The sequence below is a fragment of the Camelus dromedarius genome, chromosome 4 (assembly GCF_036321535.1).
Source record: "Camelus dromedarius isolate mCamDro1 chromosome 4, mCamDro1.pat, whole genome shotgun sequence".
In the NCBI taxonomy this organism is placed as follows: Eukaryota; Metazoa; Chordata; class Mammalia; order Artiodactyla; family Camelidae; genus Camelus; species Camelus dromedarius.
The window spans coordinates 29,950,664-29,971,017 of NC_087439.1; the positions used below are offsets into that span (position 1 = coordinate 29,950,664).

The following is a 20,354-nucleotide window of genomic DNA, read 5'->3' on the forward strand; positions in this document are numbered from 1 at the left end:
ATATCAAGGATACGTACTAAGAACATAGCTTGTCATTGTTGGTGTTGACCTGGCACATTATAACTCTACTGTAAAATCACTTTTTTTCATTCCATTTCTGTCCTGCCTTCTTCTGTACTGTCACAATGGGCAGCTCACTTAGAATATTGGGAGTTATGTTCCACCTCCTTGATAGAAACTCTGCGTAAATTATTTGTAATTCTTTTGTATTCTTTAGAAATTTTGCCTTTTCCAGAATGGCATGTAGTTGGAATTATGCAGGATGTAGCCTTTTCAGATTGATTTCTTTCACTTAGAATTATGCATTTAAGATTTATCCGTGTCTTTTTGTGGCTTGTTATCTCATTTATTTTTATCGCTTTGTACCGCAGTTTCCATTCACCTATTAAAAGACATCTTGGTCGCTTCTGGTTTTGGCCAATTGAAAATCAAAGATGCTGTAAATATTCACATGCAGGTTTTCATGTGGACATAAATTTATAAATTTTCAAAATAGTTTGGTAAATGCCTAGGAACACAGTTGTATCATGTGGTAAGACCATGTTTAGCTTTGTAAGAAGCTGCCAGATTATCTGCCAAGATGGCTGTACCATTTTGCATTCCCTCCAGAAATGAATTAGAATTCTTGTGGCTCTGCATCTTCACCAGCCAGGGTTTTGGGGATGTTAGCCCTTCTCATAGGTGTGTAGTGGTTTATTGAGGACAATTTGGTACTGTTTCCCAAAATTTAAACTGTGAATATCTTTTGACAGATCTAGAAATTTAGCCAGTAAATGAGCTCACAAGCATATGTAAACATATAAATATATTGTAAGTGTGCTTATAAAGCAAGTCACAGCACTCTCTGCAGGGTAGGTTTCTATTTGCTTAAAAATATACAGGCATAGGACATATATGTTGGGGCATATGAGAAATCATTACCAGTAATTTCCTCTAGAGCACGAAATCGAGAGGATTTAAGTTGGAATTGTGATGAGAAAGACAACAAAAAAAGAGACCAGTTACTTTTTATTTTATACTTTCTGCAGTGTTTCCATTTAACAATAATATATTAGCTTTTTATAAAAATATTTTTGCTTTTATAAAAATATTTTAAATGTACATTGGCTTAAATTTATATTGGCTTAACTTCTAAAAATAGAAACTTCTTCCTATGATCTGAAGAATATGGGTTGAGATTATTTCAGGCAAAATACTTGACTTTCACATTTACAAATTAAGTTGAATTAGAAGTCAAATTATGATTTTAATAAAATTCATGTTAAAATGATACATGGACAATATCCTTAAAACTTATAGTATCTTTCTAGCTTCTGAGACTCTCCCACCTTTTCCCCAGAAACTCCTTCCAACAACTGTAGCAATTCCCAAATCAGACCCATCATTTTTAGAGTTCGGAAAGCATGCTAAGATTATTGGATGAATGACTTAATTGGATGAGCTTAGATAAACTGACCTAATAACTGTACAAAGAACTCAGTAGAAAGTACTTCATAGGAAAATAGATTTGAGAAATCTCTTTACAGAAACATAAAAGAATATAATCTATTAAGCAAACTTTAGACCATGTCAGTCAGTCATCTATTTGGCCAGTTGATTTGTGCATGGATTTTTAACAAAGCTTAAACATACAAGTATTCACTGATTTCCGTTTTTCAGATGAGCTCAACACATTTAATCTCGGTTTCCTGTGCTGACTCTTCTACCGAAGCCAATTATAAGATAAACCAGCCAAAGATGAGAGGTTAGGTCTCATAGGGAGTTAATAGGTTTCTTTTAAAAAACCTCAGCATTTCAGTTAGAAGTAAACGCTGAAATAGAGTAAGCATCTCATCATCCTGCCAGTTCAACCAGCAGCCCTCACTGAGTTCTGGCTGTAGCTGAGACAGGTAGGGGAATTCAAATGGTTCCAACCTGCACACTGATTCCAATACAGCATGCTCTCCACGTGCCGCGGTCCTCCTAGAAGCGGGGCTTTGTAAGTGAGAGCAATGTGAAACTCTTTAAAAATAATGAATACAGAGGTACACTTTATAAATAACAGCTACTAATTTTTCTTTCTCTTCCTTTTGTTTTTGGCACTAATTTTCAGAGAAACATAGTTTTTGAGTTGCAGCAACAACTAATAAAGCTGATGATATAAAAACGTCACTATTATAGGCTGAATTGTTTCCCCTTAAAATTCATATGTTGAAGCCCTTGCCCTAGTATCTCAGAATGTCCCATATTTAGCAGTAGGGCCTTTAAAGAGATAATTAAGTTTAAATGAGGCCATAAGGGTCTGCCCTAATCCTCTCTGACTAGTGCCCTTGTAAGAAGAGATTAGGACAGACGAAGAGATACCAGGGACAGACACAAACACACACACACACACACACACACACACACTAAAAAAATAAAAAATAAAGACCGTGTAAGTACATAGTGAAAAGGCTTCCATCTGTAAGCCAAGGTGAGAGGACTCAGAATGAAACCAACCCCGCTGGCACCTTGATCTCAGACTTCCAGCACCTATCACTGGAGAAAATAAATTCCTATTGTTTCAGTCCCCTAGTCTTTGGAATTTTGTTATGTATGACAACTAGCGAACTAGTACATTCACTTAGAGTTCAGAGTCCTGAGGAAGAATTCTAGCGGAGGGTCAGCAGGGAGAATGTATTTACTTTTAAATGCCTAAGAATAAAATGTATTTTAGAGGAAGTTTTTTTTTTTTTTCAAGACAGTATACGTGATAAGAAAGCAAGCCTGGCTTGTTACCCTGAACCCTCTTGAGGGATGAAGGAAGCAATTCACTGTGTGGGGTGGGTGATGAGGGGTGAGGACAGGGCCCCTCAGCCTGCAGACCCTTGCATACAGGGCACGCACCCTCATGCTGATGATAGCCATATGAACAGAAAGCTAAGCCCAGTCCCCTCCACAAAGAATGCAAGAGCCAATAATGATTAGTTCCAAAAAACACAAATGTATAAACAACTCAGCAAAGGCTCCTTAGCATGATGTTTTCCAATTATAATTTCAAACATGAAGGTTCCACATAATTCCAGTGTCTAAGATTCAATACTCACAGAGAGCATCTGAGAAATAAGTAGCATGTTTTCTCCTCCAGCCTCTTCCTAAGCAGCTTATAGTTTTGGTATCTGACATTTTCAAGCTCAAAGCTAAAGCCAGATCAGAATTTTCATTGTATTAAGCGACTCCATCATCACATAATCCTGGTTGATTTTATTTTTTTTAATTATTGTTTTGTTTTGAAATAATTATAGATTCACAGTAAATTTAAAAAGAAGTACAAAAAAATCCCTTGTACTCTTCACCCAGTTTCCTTCAATGGTAATGTCTTTTTTTAAATTGAAGTATAGTCAGTTTACAATGTTGTGTTAGTTTCTGATGTACAACATACTGATTCAGTTATACATATATATATATATATATATTCCTTTTCATATCCTTTTTCATTATAAGCTGTTGCAAGATATTGAATGTACTTCCCTGTGCTATACAGTAGGACCTTGTTGTTTATTTTACATATAGTAGTTAGTATCTGTAAATCCTGAATTCTCAATTTATCTCTCCACATCCCCCTTTCTCTCCTGGTAACCACAAGTTTGTTTTCTATGTCTGTGAGTCTGTTTCTGTTTTGTAAACAAATTCAATTGTGTCATTTTTTCAGATTCTGCATATAAGTGATATCATATGGTATTTTTCTTTGTCTGGTTTACTTCACTTAGTATGACAATCTCCAGGTCCATCCATGTTGCTGTAAATGGCATTATTTCATTCTTTATTATGGCTGAGTAGTATTCCTTTGTAGATATATACACAGCTTCTTTATTTATCATCTGTCAGTGGACATTCAGGTTGCTTCCATGTCTTGGCTGTATATATAGTGCTGCTATGAACATGGGGTGCATGTATCTATGCTGGTTGACTTTAAATATATCAATCCCTTTTGAATTTTTTTTTCTTCCAAATATTAGAACCTTAACTGTCTAAAGAATTAAACTAAGAGGGGAAATGAGACTATAGGTAGAAAGATTAAAGTAGAAGCCATATCTAGGTTAACCTGTGAAGGAGGACTACTTATCAGGGTCTGGTCAACTGCTGGATAACATAGGCATTAAAGACTACCTGCCAGTTTATCTCAGTTCATGTCCAGCCCCAGAACAAAATATCTACAAGCGTCGGCCAGTTTTGTAGATCCTGATGGAGTTCAAAGTGGGGAATTAGTGATGGAACCAGAAAAACATAAATTGCTTTTGGAATAATAAAAAGTTTCACCTTAGCTAAGGCACTTCTGTACTGCGTAAATAATGTGAATTACTTCTGACACATCCAATGCCAGAGTAACCACTGATTAGAACCAGTAATCATCATTAGCTACTTGTGTGACATTGGGGAAGTTGTGGTTGTGGTGTGGGTGGGGAAATGACAGGAATCTTCGCCTGCCTGGGTGATACCTGCCTGACTTTCCAGGAAATCTTAATTTATCAAGCACTTACCACACACAAAGGCCTGTGTTAAGCTCTTTACTTACATTTTGGTTTACTCATTGGATGAAAAAAAGTAGTTTTTCCAAGTTGCTCAGAAAACTTAGGTAATTTGCCCAGAATGACCCATATGGAAAGTTGTGGATCCAGGCAAGGCACTGGGGTCCATCTGTTCCAGATTGTTCTCTCTGCTCTATATAGCTTTGTCTTTCTACTGTGATCGTTCAACTTTTTAAAAAATGTTCTACTTTCCAGCATTTTTAAGAGCACACATTCTAAATTACATATATTCTGACTGGCATCCCCTAAATAGATGTGGCATAGCTAGACTCAAGCGTCATTGGATGATTCTAACTCACTCATTTTTATTTTTATGGTTAGCTTTCAGTTATAATTATTTGGGAGGGAGGAAAATAGCTTAAATAATGAAAAAGAATAGTTAACTCCTCCAACAAATGAAAGGTGTCTTCATTCAAGTAATATATGACTTTATCTAATCTAAATATTTATGGAAAGATGGCTTAGTTTGGATTCCTCCAGAGCAAATACCTGAGATGAGAATTTAAGTGCAAGTAATTTGGAAGGTATGGGAAATACGAGTAAGGGAGTGAGGAATTCATACCTGGAAAGGGAAGAGGCCAGTAAAGGGTGAGGTATTTATCAACCTATCTACCATGGTGAGTGAAAGGAGTTTAATTCTGCAGGGAAATGCTACAAAACCCACACCTCAGTTAATCTCTCCTGAGGGGCAGTGGTGCTGACTTATTTATACACCAGCTCCTGAGAGTCATAGGTTGGGGAGGGTCTACTTCCGGGGGAATGCATTCCCTGGTAGCTCTGCCACCCTATGCTGCGTGTGACTGAGTGCCTTCTGCATTTCTGGGAGAGGCTGCCCTCAGGCACAGAGATGCAGATATTGGCAGTTCAAAGGTAGCTGGATGTTCTGAAGCATATGGGCTGGACAAGGACAACTTCTGCTACCAAAGGAAATTATTTTTTGTGTGTGTGTGCTCATTTCAGAAGCCTATGTTTGACTATCAGAGCATCACTGTGAAAATAGTAATCAGCTGAAATTTAAAAGGTTAAATAAAAAAGAAACTTTGAGTTTCTGAGGTAGGCGAAGTTAGACAGAGATATTGGGTACTTAAATTCTGGAGAAGTCCTGTGGCTTTGTCAAGAGATGAATTTTCCATGGGTCTTGTTTGGTAGGGCCCTCTCCCTACATCTCACTGCTTCCTGGAGGGGAGAGAAAGTGAGAGGGAGAGAGAGAGAAGGAGGGAAGGAGGGTGGGAGGAGTGGTCTGTGTGGAGGAGGAAGGGTGTGACCAAAGAAAACCATGGACTATTCATCTTCTTGAAAAACTCATGGACTTCCTACAAGATTTAAATACCCAATCCCTACAGAAATACAAAAAAGTCAGATGACTGAGTCCTAAGAGTTACGAGAAAGAGAAAAAAGAGGGGGGGGGAATCAATGATAAAATTCTTGGAATTTCTGTATGTGGGCAGTGGTAACACCAGACACACTGCTCAAGACGTCCACTAGCTAATGGAACCAGGGCAGAAAGAAAAGAAAAGAAAAGAAAAATACATGAGAAAAGGCAAAATATTAACTGTACTGCCAGCAGATAGACAGGATAGCATCAAAGAATGAAAGTTTACTCACCTTTACTGAAGAGAGAAGTGGCCAGAGAGAATGGAGTTGGGGACAAACACAGGGTGGCTGGAAAGGAAACTGACTGCCTCGCTCATGGCTTTATCCTCAGCTCTTTCTCTGCTGTCATCTCCAGCCACTCTGTCTTCATTCCAGAATAACATAAATATGTTAATAAATATGTTATTCTACTTCCACCTCGGGGCCTTCACCCTTGCTGTTCCCACTGCCTGAATCACTCTTTCCCTATGTTCCCCGGGCTCGTTTCCTCACCTCCTGCAGATCTTTGCTCAAATGGTAGCTTCTCTGGGGGCTTTCCTTGACTACCTTATGTGACACTATATCCTTCTGGCATCCCCTGTCCCTCATCCTTGGCTCATTCCCTCCACAGCATTTTGTACCCTCTAATATATAGTATAATATAATATAATATAATATAATATAATATAATATAATATAATATAATAACAACATCTTCTTTTTAAGCATCTGTCCCTCCCCACGACTGAAGGCTCTGGGGCTGTTCGGCTGCTGTGTTCAATGCTGTATCCCCAGTACCAAGCACATTCCCTGACATAGAGCAGGCCCTTAGTAAATATTTACTAAACGAATGTTCTAATCAGCAAGTATTTGATTATGAGCTTCTGAACAGTGGGGTGTCCTTAGTGGGAAGGAACTTGGACCCAAATAACATTCAGTACATAAAACACAGGCAACAGATTTTAGGTCTTAGAGCAGACAAACTTGGATTTGAATCATACATGGTCAAAGGCAAAAGGACCAGTCTCTGAGCCTCTGTTTCCTCTTGGGTAAAATAAGTTTAATCATGCTTAATTTATATATTGCTATTAGGATTAATGAGGTAACAAATGCTCTAATAGTAGTGGCCTTCTTCAAATTCAAAAATTAGAGGTCACTAGTACAATTAATATTAATAATGGATCTGGCTAAGAATCATTTGTTTATGTCATTATTTTGGTTCTTCGTAAACAATCCCACTTGTTGGTTTCTGAAGTCCTGAGTTACGGAGTTTATTGATTGTGGAAGGGCTGGTGGGGCCAGTCGTGGGGAAGGCTCCCTGTAGCATCCAGCCAGGGACTACTATCTAATGAGCACCGTGATAGACATTAGACAACTGATCCCTGAGTGGGGTCTGTGCACTTTTTTTATGTTCACAAGGTGCAGTGCTGGGAGACCTTACAATGCCAGATCAGTTGTGATCTGCCATTTAACCACTCTGCCCCTTCCCCTGCTCTGAGTAAGGATGGCTCTCCCTCTTGGACCTGGACCTCGGTGACCGCAGATCCATCAGCAAGATGGAAGCTCTCGTCCTGCAAGTGAGCATGCAGGTTCCTAGCGCTCTCTGGAGTGGAAAGCATTCACTAGGGCTGCCAAATCTCCTTTGGACTGCACAGTAACTGCTTTCGCTTCCAAGTCCTGCTTGACTACCGTGAACAAATACCTGGCTTATTATCAATAACAAATAGGCAAATAGGTGACAGAGTTAGTAGGAATTTTAAAAATATCTTTGGTGGTTTAAACAAAGAAGAGAAAAACAACAACAAAAACCCTACCTTCAGAAACAAAGTCACAGTTTCACTGGTTCTGTGTTCCTTAGGCAGCCTCAGACACTGTGTGCTCTTCTGCAAAATTGGCACTAGCAGTCAAATTTGAAATGTTTCAAGCAACAGAGCTGCTTTGGAAACTCTCCCACATACCGATACATCTCTTGATCTTGAGAAAACATTTCCCGATATTCAGGAACTTTTCCATTGTTTCTTGCAACATCCCCCAAAGGGCACATAAGGCTTTCCTAGACCTCTTGACGCCTGCAGAACCTAAGTGCTGGCAGCTCAGAAGTAAGCTGCATTCACTGGAAACTGAGATTTTGAACACTTGTTCCATAGCCTTCCTGCTTTTCTAAAATCTTGGAGGTGAAGAAAGGGCCTGAGAATTTTGCTGCCCGGTGTGAAAGTTTTGTGTATGGAGTTCTTTTCTCCTCTGTCGTCATAGCAATGTCATCAACATAACATCGTCTCTGATGCATGCTAAGTGAGGAGCTAACTGCTACTCTCAAAGAGTTACAGTTTATGTGAACCCAGAGTGCTTTGTGTAACCTGTGGTGCTTACCTTTCTCCTGTCAGCCAACTTACTCTTCTCACAGTTAAGCATCTTTGTAGACACACAAATGGTGTGACCTGCTACAGTATTATCAGACTTGCCAGCTCTAAACAAGTTATTTTTCCCACAGTATGTTCTTAACATTAATTCTGTGAGATGCCCCCATGAAAAAGGTTTGCTAAGGCCAAGTGACTTTAGAAATTCTCTACCATCTAACCCTTTCCTGTAGACTTGCCATATATATTAGCACATTAAATGAACTGAAAAGGGCTACCAAAAAGAAAACTATTTCACTTGGTTTATTCTGGCATTTGCCAAATTTTTTTAACCACAACTCTCTTTTTCTTTTGTTAAATCTAGTAACATTCTGCATATCTAGCAAGAATTTCAGGAAACTTAGCTTGGATGACACTGTTCTGAATACAATACACGTAACTGAATGTTGTTCAGAGGCTAGAGTTCTCAAAACTGTAGCCTTTGGGCTTTTTTATAACCCCCAAATGGAATTCTTTTAAGTGGAGATCTGCAGGTCTTCTCTGTAAAGGGACATGCAGTGATTATTTTAGACTTTGTGTGACATATAGCCTCTGTCAAACCTATTCAACTCTGGTTGAGTGTGAAGTTAGCTACAGACTATTTCTAAATAAATGCGTGTGGCTGTATTCCAATAAAACTTTATTTACAGAAACAGGTGGCAGCCTCAATCTGGGCCAATTTTGCCTGAAGTGTGCAAACCCCTGTTTTTAGAGTGAGGCAGCCACTTCTCATTCACAGTGCAGTTATCTGATACCTTGAGAGTACATTTAAGATAAAAAAGTTTATGGTGATTTTGTTCTACAGCCAAGCTTGGTCTACTTGAACTTTCAGGAGACTGGAAACTGATCTTAATACACTCAGATCAGTATCTAAAATCCTTCTTGTGGTCCAGAGAAAGTCCAGAACTTATCTGCTCTTTGCAACTAAGAGAACAAAGTATAAGTACCCTGATGCCTTGATACTTTGCTTTAATTCTCCTCAAATGGCTAACCAGTAATTTCCTGGTAGAAAGGGAGGAGATTTACCAGTAGGACTTCAAGCTTCCTTTTGGAGCTTAAGTAAAACAGGGAGGTGTTTAGGAAAGGAAATCTGCAGTAAGTGCTAGAAAATACCAAACCTGTGGTTATTTTAAGTCAAGCCCTACTGCAGAATCAACAGTGTCCATTATGCACAAGGGACCACCCACCCGAGGAACATCCAAAGATAACAATCTATGAGCAAGGAGACCACAAAAATGCGGATGCTGTTTCTGGCAGGACCTTGCTGTTCATGTTTAAAGAAGTGATTGCCCGTTAGATACCAAGGCCATTTCACTAGCTTTATGCTGGCAACCTTTCTGTTTATCGATGCTCTATCTTTGTACAACTGTGTTTTTAACCATTTCCGGTGAAAGCATTTTGATCTTCTGCAGAAAAATGTTAAAGTGTTGAGGGAGCTTTATCAAGCCTCTAGACTAACAGAATGATAGAATTTTAGTACTGAAAGCAACCTAAAAATACCTAATCTACCAACATTAAAAAAGATCAACTATTTAGGCATATTGCCCAAGATACCAAACAATGAGTGACTAGGTGTGAGAGCCAGGTTTCCTGAGTCACTCTCAAGGCTGTTCAGAGCTCTCAAATTACTCTTCTAGACCTTGTGAAGGTTCTATTATCAGGTCCCCGGATGGGCTTCTGCTCTCAGCATGGATGGCGTGCACATAACCCAAGGTGGGGAGTATCATAGACGGCAAGCACATTTGTTTCTACTCTGTGGTACATTGTGTGCATACTCTGAAAATAATTAAGGCTTGGATACTGAGATTCACACATTCTCAAATAGCAGGGGCATATTTGGCTAAACGTAAACTGGGAACGAAAGTTTGGCTGTGCTTGCAAAATTAATGATGTGTAAACCTCCAGCATGAGTTGACATGCACAGTGGGGAGATGGTGCTGTTGGGAGTGTTTTGATTCCTGGGGTAGAAACAAGAAATGGAGACATTTGTATTTGTCTCCTACTTCCATCACAGAGATGAATGTTTGGGTTTTTTGCAGGCAGAGGCCAAGAGGAACTTTTTCACCCAAGATTTTATGAAACTTGGACTTCAAACAGTCCTGCCTGGAGGTTCAGGATCAGGAAGAATGGCTTTCTGTCATTTCACCTTTACCACTATGAAGGTTCAAGGGAACCCAGTGTGACTTGGCACCCTAATGGTTTATAGGCTTCTGTGGCCCCAGGAGATGGCATGCAGGCAGGAAAGATGTTTTCCATGGAGATGTTGGCATGTTTGAAGTGGCCACTCAGGGAAGCTTGAGGCAGCAAGCATCTCCAGTGTGTGGGTTTGTCCCTGCGACCTTGTGAGAGATACCCTGGGGACAGAGCATGAGGGGATTGGGGGGAACAGAGAGCTCTAAGGCCGGCTCCCAGGTATGTACATGGGGTGATGAGCAGCACTGGAACATTAATGTCAGTGGGATCCTACTTTTAGCCATAGGCTATAGATGTCTGGGAAAGTTTTGGTTATTCTTGGCAATATTAAGATTTAAATTCCCCATTGGAATTTTTTTTTATTGAAGTGTAGTTGATTTACAATGTTGTGTTAGTTTCAGGTGTACAGCAAAGTGATTCAGTTATACCTATACATATATATACATATATATATATATATGTTCTTTTTTAGATTCTTTTCCATTTTAGGTTATTACAAGATACTGAATATAGTTCCCCGTGCTTACAGTAGGTCTTGTTATCTATTTCTATGTAGTAGTGTGTGTATGTTAATCCCAAACTCTTGATTTGTCCCTCCCCCTAACGCCTGCCCCCTTTGGTAACTATAGTTTGTTTTCCATGTCTGTGAGTCAATTTCTGATTTGTAAATAAGTTCATTTGTATCACTTTTTAGATTCCACATATAAGCGATATCATATGATATTTATTTCTCTGTCTGACTTTCTTGACTTAATATGATTCCCCATAGGAATGTTAAACCACTTTTCCCAAACAAAAGAGAGACTTGAACTTTCTGCAAGTCATTATTCATATACTGGTGTTAAGCAACCACCAAAACCCTATAACTTCAATATCTTCATGTGATGAGTCCCAGGGAGGTATGTTTTGTCTGATCTTGTTGTGTTTGCTCAGCATAGCAAATATCCTGTGGTTAGTGTTCCCCTCCTTATTTACATTCTAAGTCCTTTTTTCTCCCCCCAAAGACTTTGTTTTAAAAGCAACACTGTCTGTATGTGAGAAATCTATTAAAGTATGGAGAAATATTGTCTTGTTCAACCAATGCAGGAACGTAAATTCCCCAACTTCAGCAATTCAGAACAACCTCCACTCTCAGTAGTTTGTGCTGGTAAATGCTACTGTGGTTTTTCCTTTTCACTGCAAAGAGCAGAATCTTTCTGTAAGCTTAAACTCGGGAATGGATCTTCTGCTAAATTCTCAAGAGAACTTCTTTCCACAGTGGATAATCAGGCCTTACCTGGGTGGTGGATCTCTGCTCGCACAGGGTGTTCTCTGCGTCCCCTGCTCTTCCCCTCAGGCTCAGCCCCCCGCCAACTTGGAACGGTTCTTTCTCCAAATCTTCATGACACCCCTGGACTCACTAAAGGTTATTATGACCGTCCTTGATCTGCCCTCCCAGAAGGAGGATCTTTCCGGATGAATCTGTCTTTCTACTTTACGTCTACAGCTCATGCTTATGACGAGTGCACATCCCACCCTCAGTGACACGCCAGGCTCCCGGAGCTGCGTGTGATCAGGAGGGTGATTGCATGTCTGTCATGTGCCAGATCTGGGAGAACCAGCCCTGACGCAACCTCCCAGCAGCTGGGGGATGCACTTTCACATTTGAGGACTAGTTTTCAGAGGTGGGAGGCGTGGGTGTGCCGGCAGTGCTGCCACGGTTCTCATGCTCAGAGAAACCCAGGCTTGCCTGGGCCATCAACCGCGACAGCCACGAAAATAGCACACATTCCAAGGCCTGTCATCTTTCCCTCGCTTTGGATTATGCTGTTGCTGCTTAAGACTGGCCTCAACCCTTTACTCAAGTCAGATGAGTCCTGCTCAAGGTCCTTTGAAGAGCTATGTGCATCTCCACCTCCCCGCTTTGGTCATATTGTCACTCTGGCTGAAATGTTCTCCCGGTCTTGGTCTTCAGACTCACCCTCATGCCATCCACCCTTCAAGCCCCAATTCCAGTTTTACTTCCTTTGTAAGTCCTTTCCTGGGTGCACCACCCACAGAGCGCTCACCTTCCCAGAGCCTCATGGAACTTGCTGTCTCATGTAGAATTCTCTACATTTTCATTTATTTTGGTAACGTGTTTATTTTACACTCCTGCACTTTCATTTGACCTTTCTGGTGGTTATGGTTAATTTTCACAGCTAAGTTGCAAAAGGGTTGGTTTGTGTGTTATGGTTTGGGGTTGGGAAAGTGCTGTAAGATTGCATTCTGTTGCTCAGAGCTTTCAGTATAATTTGGGGCACAGAGTAGATGGTCAATGAATATAATTTATTGGCAGCCAAGGTGTTTCACACCACTCGACAGGAAGAGAAAAAGAAAAACTCCAGATGTAGCTTTTATAAAATAATTTCTTAAAATTAACTGCTACTTTAATCTCATATTTTACAAATAGAACAAAGTCATGTGATCATAATCCAATAATGAATTCTTCCAGCAAACAGTATGCCAAGTACTGTGTCCTTACTGACCCACAGAGTTTTGATGAAGGGTCCTAATAGATTTGACTTCCCAGTTTTTACTTCTTTTAATCATGGGCAGGTTGCTTAACTTTGTTAAACCTCAGCCTCTCTCTCTCTCATGTTTGCATGTATGTGTGTATTCATTAAGAAATTTAAATGATATAATATAAATCACAGGGTTTGTTAAAAAGCATTTTACAAACACCAACCATTTCTTAGATCCATTTTTTCTACTCTGCTTTGTATAGAGACACAAATATGAGAATTTCAGAATCTGTGAATTCAAGGAAATCCCTTTTATGATGTTAAGAATTTTTCATCTTTGTTTTCTTACATCTAATCCTTATGTTGGCCTATCAGTGTTTTCATTATGATCCACATGAATTAATGCTACTCCCTAATGCCATTCTTTACTTCCAGAAAAGCAGCTTAATTCACTGGTAACTATTGTCATTAACCTTTGTGTTTTAAAAATGCAAGGGCCTGGTGGGAATAGAAATTCACATTCCCTGTTTGTCATTGTCTACTAAAGCATAGCTATGGCCTAATTATTGTACTTTTAGGTATACAGTAAGAAGAAATGTATGCACAGTAACGAAAAGGCATGTATTAGAATCTTTAGGGAAGATTTGTTTATAATACTACAAACTGGAAATTACCCAAATGTCCATTAACAGTAGAATGGGTAAATAAATTACGGCATATGCATGCAATAGAATATTACACAGCACTGAGGATAAAGAAACTACATTGGCACAAGCAGCTTGGTGAATCTCACAAACGGACTGTTGTATGAAAGGAGTAAGACACGAAAGGATGTGTACTCTGATTCCATTTATATAAAGTACATATAAAAGCAAATTTACCCATGCTGCAAGGTGTTACCCTTAATGGCAAAGGAGGTAGTGATCGAAAGAGGCACAGGAAGGGCTGCTGGGGTGCCACTGATATTCTGTTTCTTGGTTTGGGGGCCAGTTACACAGGTGGGCTCAGTTATGCAAATTCACTGAGTAGTGAATTTATGATGTGAATACTTTCCTGTATGTATATTATATTGGAATAAATTTTAAAAAAATCTTCAAGTATGTCCTGATTCCCATTTGATTTGGAAGCGCCCAGCACTCACTGGCAGGGCATCTAGCTCTTCTCTTGCTCTCCTCCTGACGCCGACGTCTCGGTCACAGAAGTAACCCCTGCCTCAAGACTCATTTCCTTAAGTGTCCTGACAGGAGGAAATGGCCTGCCGACTTCTCTGACTGCCCCAGTGGATTACATTGAATTCACTCCTTGGCTTCTGTTAGCATCTGTTTCAGGATTGCTTACTTTGTACTTTATTTTTGTTTCTCTTCTCCATTTACTAATCTTTAAAAATGAATTCTCTTCTCCAATTGCCTCCATTTATTTATTTTTTTTACCTTTGACTGTTGTCAAGATGCCGCTTTTCCTTTGTTTCACTTGGGTTTTTCTTCTCTTGGGTTGTCATCTCAGTCGTTTCTCTGGCAGTCATGAGTGTTCTAGATACCCGCCTCGTGAATGGCACCTCCGGGTGCTGGCTATGGTCCATCCGGCACCTGAAGACTCTTGGCTAAAGGAGCATGTTACTTTCTCACCTAACGGTGTACATCAAGTGCTGTTTCTGTGCTTCTGTGCTTGGGCTTCTCTTTACCACACCTGGAGCCATTGGGTGTGGTGTGACCCACATGGAAATTCTGCTTAGAGCTGTAGGCATAGCCAGCATATGGCAGCCCTGTAGGCAGAGCCTCCTAATCCCCGGGAAGGGGATCCAGGGAGATGGGTGCTTCTCATGCCCCTTGCTTCAGTCTGACCCATCATTTTTTGTCCCCTGCTCACACCCCAGGTCTGTGTTGTTTTAGTCAGTTAATTTAAAACATGGCAAGTCTCCATAATTAAGAAAGTTATACCTCAAGAAACAATTACATTTTCATATAATATGTACCAGGATAATACATATACCTACACATATGTACATAAATGAATAAAAAGGGAAAGTTCTTCCTTTCAATAGGGCATCAATTATAATAAATGTAAAATTATAAGAGATGTAAAAGGAATAATGGAGGTAGAAAATCAACATTTCACACACATTGTAGTAATAACCATTCAGCCAAGGCTTAGACGGGTGCTTAAACTAGTGTGTGAAAGTTTGATGGGAAATAGGATATTAACATAATCTCAGATTATCTCTCTACAAAAATACCTACTGATCAGAGAGAAAGTAACTTCATTATGACAGACACCAATTTCACCAAGAGATCAAAATTCACATGACCAGTAATGGGACACATTCAACTTGTGTGCCTCCTAATGTGACAGGCTGAAGATGGAAGATTGCTTATATCATAGTCCCACCAAAGATGCACAAACGGAATCTAATCATGAGTAGCACTGATAAAGCCAAATTGAGAAAACCCGGTGTCCTCAAAACTGTCAGTATCATAAAAGAAAAAAGGTTGAGGAGCTTTTTCAGGTAAAAGGAAATATTTGTTAAAGTCCTCATGATAGATGCAACTTGCTGTGACATGGTTCAGGGAAAAGATTGTAGGTAGATAACCAGATAGATAGATAGACAGATAGAGCTAATACTACAAAATAGTAGCAATCATAAATTCAAGTGAAGTTATACAAGAGTTCTTTGGACTAGTCTTTTGATTCTTTATAAGGTTGATCTTATTTCAAAATAAAAAGTTAAAAATAAGAGTGTCCCATATTTTTCTAATTTTTTCTATAAAAAATTTTAAGAAATTTACTTGAAGGAAAACCAGTATTTCTTCCAACTTATTTAATTCCCAGAGATGCCTCCTAGTTCCTGTTCCTGACACCTGAATATCAGGCAGCACGTTGCTCTGAAGCATCTCTGCCGAAGTTATGATGAATGAATGTCCCATGATAAGATTTTAGAATCTCGAGTACTTTATGATTGCCTTCTCTGGTTCGGACCCTCTTTACAAGATGTCCCTTTAAGAATTCCCTGTCACATTCTCTGGCCTTGGCTGGTCTTTGACCTTATCTTTGGCCCTACTCCACCCCCTCCCCACACTCAGGCCTCCCCTCCATAAGCTCCTCTGACCTTTCAGGGACCTCTTCTCCAGTGCCCAGCATCATCGAGGCCAGGCCCCCTTTCCTCCTCTTGCTCTGAACCACTCCCCTTCTGCTTTTGAAACTCATGCACCCAAGTGAGCACTTACAGGCTCCATGTCCTGCAAAGCACCCCTTCCTGTCTCATGGTACCTCAGACTTCTTCAGTTTCCTGTTTTGTTTCACACTTAGCCCTCCTTCTCAACTTCTGCTCATGTCTTTTCTACACTAGGGGGGGCCTATCCTCTGTCCATGACAGGTAGTATTACATTGACTCCTCTTTTGCCAGTAAAGTAGAAAAGATAAAATATTAATGCCATCCAACCAACTTCAGATTTATGTTATGATATATATGTAATTATACCTTGTGTATAAATAAATTATGTGTAATTATATATATTTATACATGACACATCATTCCCTTCAACTGGTCTCCTAACTATAATCGTTCTTGACAACATAGACAGACTCAGTCAATATTCATTTCTTCTCTTCATATTAAAACAGGTTGGGCTCAACAATGTATTATGAAATTTAGGTTTATTTTGTAATTTTGTCCTTTAAACAATTTTACAAAAAGAATGTATTGTGTTTGTGTTTCAGAAATGCTCCTTGTGTGTTTCTTGTTGGAAGACTGGGCTAAGATTCCTCCTGAGGTAGCCACAAAGATCAGACATATCTTCTCCCAGAACTCCAGAAGCTGGCCTGAGGTACGTGATCTAAAGTGATTCCAATCTCTGGCCTCTGACAGGAATTTGGCAGGTACACCACGCATCCCCAGAGAAGCAGGGCCAGGTGGAAATTCATTATGGTGTTAGCATCTAGCATCCTGTGCCCAGGAGTCTAACCCTGACAGGTCTCTAACCTGGCAGTCCTCTTTGCTCAGTGTGTATCCTTACACACCTGGTCTCCCTGGCTTTCTTTTTGTTTCCAAACATGAGTCTCCAGATTTACAGCTGATTCTGTGAGCTGTCTTCTTTCTATCCAATCAAATTCTGGCCCCAGTTCCCAAATTTGGTGTGTTGTTTGTTTGACAGGCCCTATATTTACTTCCATGAGGGTTCGGATGTTCACAGATATAAATTATTACCCAACATCCTAAATCAGGTACATGTCTAAGCCAGAATTTAAGTTCCAGTTTACAGGCTTCAAAACCATTTAAAAAATTTTTATAATGCAAAGTATTTTAAAAACATGTTTTTTATTGTATTAATATGGTCAAATTTGTGAGCACTTATCAGTATGCTGAGCGGAGGAAGAACAGTGCCGGTGTTCTACAGTCAGAACCCAACCGCCACGCTCTTTGTTACCTCTCCATAAACCGAATTGACTGTTTTTCGGACATATGTCAGTGTGATTTCTTTTATGTTGGTAGAAAAAAAGAATCCTCTTAGCTTTTCCTTCAGGTGACCTTGGAGACATTGCATTATTCCTAGCCACAAATCTTTCTGCAAGAGGATAAAGATGTTTCATGGTGAAGCTTGTCTATTTGGCAGGCCTCCCTTGAAATTTTGACACTAACTTTTGTGAGGATAGGGTTTTTACCCTCCACATAGAAAATGAGTCATTAGTATCAGGAAAAAAAAAAAGAAAGAAAGAAAATTACCTTAAAATGTATTTGATCAAAAAACTGCTGTATGTGTTTTCCTTTTTGTGTAAGAGTTTATGGAAGTGTTTCTGGCCCAAACATTTTGGACATCCTGATAACCTACAGGATTGGAAATGCTGCTTCTGAAAGAAATGCATTGTGGAATGCAGAGAATGCCCTATTCAGGTCTTAAGTAGCACCATCTGTGTGTCTTTTAAAAACGTGGGCGCCTTGCAAAGCTTTGTCCCTGAGGGGAAACCTGGCTTCCCACACACTGCCTAACAGTGGTGATGCTGTGAGGCATTTTCCCTCCTGCCTTCCGTTGTGGACCTTTGAGGGGCTGCCTTACAGAGGAGGCAAGTTCCCTCTTGTTACTAAAATCTTGGGAATAAGAATATACTGCCTGATAAAGAAGATGAAATCCCAGCTGTGAAAGCAAGATTTCCAAATTAATAAATTCATGTGGATGGGGCCCTTCTTCGTTTGCACATAAATAGGTCAAAATAATCACTAACAAGCAGATAGAGTGCCTGTGTGGCCACAGCTGAGAATTTTTTTTTAAAAAAATCTGCCTTCTTTAGTCCTTTCGAATATGATGAGGATCAAAGGAGACTAGATGGAAAAGTTAAAAGTTATTGTAGGAATTGTCTCAGATCTTCCAAGAATGCTTCTACTATTGCATTACTCAAAATAGTTTTCATTTGTAATTTAAGACTTTTTGATAATAAATATATATATATATATATGAACCAGTCATGTATCACAGCCAAATCTTCCAAAGGAATACATTTAAATTTTAGTTTAAATACATAGATATTAATAACAATTAATTACAATTAATGTTCCTTTTTCTATTTCTATTTCTGCCTTAAAAATAAACTCATTAAAATAGTTTAGCAGCCCCTAAAACCTAAAGATCACAGATAATATATATTTTTTGTACTGATTCCTATTTTTTAATTTGAAAATTCGTAGGTATTCCCAGAACATATTTAATACCACCAACTTTCCTGAATGTAAATTCAGTAAACAGAATCTAACCACCCTGAATGAAGAAAGCAAGTCACTTCTAACTTCTGACATTAAGATCCTTGGTAGAATTTACAAGATTATAAATCTTGGTTTTGTTGTTAAGACATAGTAAATTCTCTCCTTTTGTCTGTGTTTTGCATTAGAAACACTTAGAACGATTCTTCCTTGATTAATCCCGAGAGCTTCAGGTCTCTCTGTTTGCACACTGGGTCGGATCCCCTCAGCGAGGGCTGCTCTCACAGGGTCGGCCTGCCCTCCCAATTAGAGCCCTGCACTTCCCCAGGCACATGATGTCTGTATTGTTCATGCCCTTTGAAGCGTTGCAAAGTGTTTAGTGGGGTACTTAGCACCCAGCAGGCGCGCCATGTTGCCAATGACCAGCATTTACACACTTCCCACACTGCTGGCAGCGTGGAGAGTTATCATCTAGCCGCGTTTTACTCGTCTTGCTCAGTCTGGAGATTTGGTTGACCCTTCAACCTTGAATTTTCCCTCCTTAAATCTCTATCAACAGATTTCCTAGATCATAAGCTTTGTCAGCTGAGGCAAGGCACTAAGAATTACTTGAGACCTCAGCCTTCTTGTCTAGAAAATGAGGGAATTTACAGAATGATTTCTAAGCACTCTCTTAGATTAAAATTCTAGGATTTCGTGATATCCAGTGGCTTCCCAGGTAGCTATCTCAACCTGGAGGACTTGGCATATTTAATTTATCAAGTCCCAATGCCTTTGCCCTCCAACATCTCATTCTTGTCCTTATTGCCTTTGATGGAATTGAGCTTTTCCCTCTTCAAATTCCTCTCCTCTTTGTGTTCATATCCAGACAGATGCATGGCCCTCCAGCTTCTACCCAGTCTGTCTTTCCAGCTATACACACTCCCTGCTAACACTGAGGCTGCTGATACATTATGACTTCTTTCAATAGATTATTGATTTTTTCTGTTTATAGTTTCTTTCCCATACAAACCAACCATGCACTCTGCTGCTGGACACATTGCTGAAGGCTTGCATATTTCCTTCTGTGAGATTCTATTATCTACCTAATTAAGTTGATGGATATTTGTTGTATCCACTATCCTTTGTAGCAATATCCCAAGCTACCTTTCCAAGTATCTGCCTCTTATCTTTCCTATGCTCCAGGCAAATACCCCACCAGATTTCCTTAGTCCAGACCTTTACTTATGCCATTTACTCCAACTGAAGCTTTCTGTCATCTCTGCCTCTCCAATTTTGTCCATCCTTTAACTGTATCTCAATTGATATTTTTTCCATAAAAATTCTGATTCTTCTAATCAGATATGATCATGATTTCTTTTGAATTGCCACAATATTTTATGTAGTTCTATTATCTTCATTATGGGAATTTGTGTCCTTATCTCTCTTAAAAGCTGTTAAATACCCTAAGTCCTGTAATTGTGTCATATTCATCTTGTTATTCTTTGGGAATTCTTTCTTCGTATCATGTTCATAGAAATTCAGGAAGGATTTGTTGGAGAAAATTGAATTTAAGTTTAACTGGTGGTCTGATGGCTTATTTGCTTGCAAGCAATAGAAACTCACATAAAATAACAGGCAAAGATGAATTTTCTGAGAAGGAATATGTCATAGATCCTAAGGACAGACAAATCTCTCTGCTTCTAATGATGTATAT

At 39.4% G+C, this 20,354-nt stretch overlaps 1 long non-coding RNA gene across 4 annotated transcripts in view; it reads left to right on the forward strand.

Moving 5' to 3' along the window:
- LOC105094634 (uncharacterized) overlaps window positions 1-20,354 on the forward strand; it is a 525,835-nt gene that overhangs the window by 267,214 nt on the left and 238,267 nt on the right. For all 4 annotated transcript variants that reach the window (XR_010380576.1, XR_010380574.1, XR_010380577.1 and 1 more), the window contains one exon: window positions 16,687-16,793. This is a non-coding gene — a long non-coding RNA (uncharacterized LOC105094634). The remainder of the gene's footprint in view (window positions 1-16,686; window positions 16,794-20,354) is intronic.